Below are 3,545 nucleotides of genomic sequence, written 5' to 3'. Positions count from 1 at the left end.
ATAAAGAATGAGAAATTAGACTCATTCATAGGAAAATGGATACATATTGAGGATATACTCCTAAGTGAAATAAAAAGTCACACATATGTAAATAGTTTCTCTGGTGTGAATAAATTATAATAGTACATAAGATCCTAATGAGATAACTGACATTGTGAAATGGGAAGAAAAGGACTAAAGGTGTAGGGAAAGTGGGAAGGGTGGGGGAAAGGTAATAATGGAAAAAATATGAGAAAATGAAAAAATGGAAAGAAAGTATTTGTAAATGGGGAGGAGAGGAGGGGGTGAAGGGAGGGCAGGGACAAGGGGAAAAAATGAGAACCAAGACTACCTGTCATGTGAAGGTACAAGATCCCAATAATGAATGTAACTGTACTGTATGCCTAAAATGTACCAATAAACTCAATAAAAGAAAAAATATATATAATCTTACAGCAAATCAAACCTAAGAAATGTTGACGAGATAATAAACATAAGGACATAAAATCATAAGATCAGTTTGAATAAAATTTGTATAAAAAGAAATCTGAAAGGTAGATAATTATTGAAGCCAAATATTAGTTCCGTGAAAACATGAATAAATACTAAAATCTTTAAGAGAGATCACCAATGAATTCTTCCAAACACAGAAGGAGGAAAACATCAACTTAGCCAATCTCCTTCCAAATAATAGAAACTTTTCTTTCCAAAGAATTGGAAACACTTTCTAATGATTTTTATGTGACCAGCAAAACATTAACTCAAATTTTGAAAAGAAGAAAAATTTCACCTCCAAATATGAAAAGTAAGGAAACAATAAGCTTTTAAAGGAAACCACACTATCATAACCATGAATGATACAAAAAACACTAAAAAAGAAAAAATATTGAATATATGAAAATTGAGGGTTTCTATTCATGAAAAAAATCAACCCACAGACTGAATATTCACAATGCATATAGTAAACCCAAGGTTCAATCAAACTACGTAAAGAACTTCTACAAGTTAATAAATAAAAAGCAGACAACCCATTAGGCAAAACGGGTGGGAGACTTGGCAAGAGGACTCCATGGGGCTGTCAGTGCATGACGAGGTTCCCAGCATCGTTAGACATGAAGGAAAAGCTAGTTAAAACCACAATGGGAAAACCTCACAAGAGACTAACAGGATGGAATGAGCAAACACTGACAAAAAATTAAGAAGAGAAACAAAATTCCTTGGGAGCACTGAAAAAAATAGAGCAGCAAGAACTCTGTGGAAAGGACAACATCTACAGGAAACTGTTTGCCAGTATCCAAGAAAGTTGGGCAAACATATTACCTGTGCTCTAGAAATTCTAATGCTGGACACATCCCAAACTGCACACACTGTTCACTAAAAGGTACATAATAAAAGATGGGTAGGGACATCTTTAATCATAGGCAAACGCCCACCAGCAATAAAATGAATGAATAATGATATCACATTGCAATAGAAAATGGCAATAGGAAGGAACAAGCTACAAATATACTCAACAAATACAGGTAAATCACACTAACAAAATGTTGCATCCAGGAGACCAAGCACCAAAGAATACTATAGTATTAAACTGAGCTGGTAGCTGCATTTGCAAAAGTGATGAGGAACATCTGAAACGGACCCCGAGGCACTGGTGATAATTCTACCTGGATGCTGGTGTGTGGGTCAGCTTTGCTTTGTTGGGTCAAAGCAAAAGAGCTAAAGGAGAAGAGGTGTAACCTGGCTTGTGGTTTCAGGTGACAGTAGGCAGGCTCGAAGGCAGAAACATGCTGGTGGAGAGGATGGTGGGGAAAGCTGCTCAACTCACAGCATCCCAGAAGCAGAGACAGGAAAAGAGCCTGCGAAAGGGGCCAGGGTCCAAATATGATCCTCAAGCCACAAGACCAGATGTAGGCCAAGAGTGCTTTCCTGATCTCCTAAGCATCTCTCAAGCCAATCAAGTTGAACCACACAGTTTGTTGCACAGAATACATTCAATGTGTGAAAATTTTTCAAGCTGTACCCTTCATATGTGTGCGGTTTCCTATATATCGTATAAAGGTAAAAAAGTAAATGTAAAAACTAAAAATATATCATCTGCATATTTTAATGATATGATAGTCCACAAGCACTAAAATATTTACATAACAATGGGCATTGTATAAACGTGATAATGTTTGTCTTTCAGAAAATGAACTGGGAAACCAAAGGCAAATTTGAATGGATCAATATCTTTTCTAACACAGACTTTTCAGTATTATTTTAAATGTTGCCATTTATACATATTACCTTCTTTTAAATTTCTTAAATGCATCATAAACTAAATTAAATCAAGCATGCTAAAGTAAATGCCACAAAGGCCAGTAAGCACATGGAAAGAGGACGTCATTAGTCTTCAGAGAAATACACATTAAAACTAGAATAAGACACAACTGTACACCACTAAGATAAACAAAATGTAAGACTAGCAGTTAACAACTGTGAGAAAATATGTAGTGTGACTGAAACGCTGAAACATTTCTGGTGAAAATGGAGCACATTTTGGAAAAATGTTTGATGGTTTTTTGTTTTTCAACATAGACTTAGCATATGGTCCAATAAGGCATTTACCTTAACAAACACATACAAATATACGTCTACACGAAGATTTGTTCACAGAGGCTTCATTCGTAGTCACTAAAAACCAGAAGCAACTCGAATGTCCACCACAAAGTACAAGGATGAACAAATGGTGTTGTCCAACGGGACACTACTCAGAAATAAAAAAGAAAATACGGACGCTACATGAAGGAGTCTCAAAGTTACGCTGCATGAAAAAAAGAAACAAGCTCAAAGTAAAACAGAGATGTACTTTCTGGTTCTATAACAGACTGTCACTAATACACGGTGACAGAAATCTGATTAGAGGTCCTCATTTCGGCAGCGTGTATATAAGATGGGAGCCAGACAGAGAAGATAAGCATAGCCCCCACTTGTGCGTGCAAGGATGACTCAAATTCATGAAGCATTCTGTATTTTAAAAAAATAAAGAAATCAGATCAGAGGTGACCTAAGGCTGGGGATAGAATGAAGCTCACTGTTAAGGACCCAGAGAGAACTTCTTGAAGTGATCAAAATCTAGAGTTTAATGATGTGGCAGTTATATAAGAAGATCCAATTGTGCGCCTCATTGTACTGCGCACTTAAAATGGCCACATTCCACTGCATGGATACTATACCTCAAAAAAATTGCTTTTTAAAGGAAATGCTACCAAAATGGCATCCAATATGCAATGTAGGAAGAACTCACAAAAGCTGATTTTTAAAAATTCCTGAAATAAAACAAAAACGACACAAAGGGCGTGAACAGAACCAAGTCGCAAAATAAACCATAGAAATTAACAAATATAAAAAAAAATCATTCAGCCTCATCAATAACTAAGAAAATACAAAATTAAACGACAAAGTACTCTTGGTTTGTATTTGCTACCATTTAATTGCAAGACGTCCTCCCAAAGTCTCATGTGTTCTGAGGAGAGGCTTTTAGGAGGTGACTGGCTCGTGGGGGCTATGCGCAATGGTGAAGTTAA

Source organism: Fukomys damarensis, unplaced genomic scaffold (genome assembly GCF_012274545.1).
Source record: "Fukomys damarensis isolate Sample0158 unplaced genomic scaffold, DMR_v1.0_HiC HiC_scaffold_30, whole genome shotgun sequence".
Taxonomy (NCBI): domain Eukaryota; kingdom Metazoa; phylum Chordata; class Mammalia; order Rodentia; family Bathyergidae; genus Fukomys; species Fukomys damarensis.
This window is presented reverse-complemented; position numbering follows the sequence as displayed.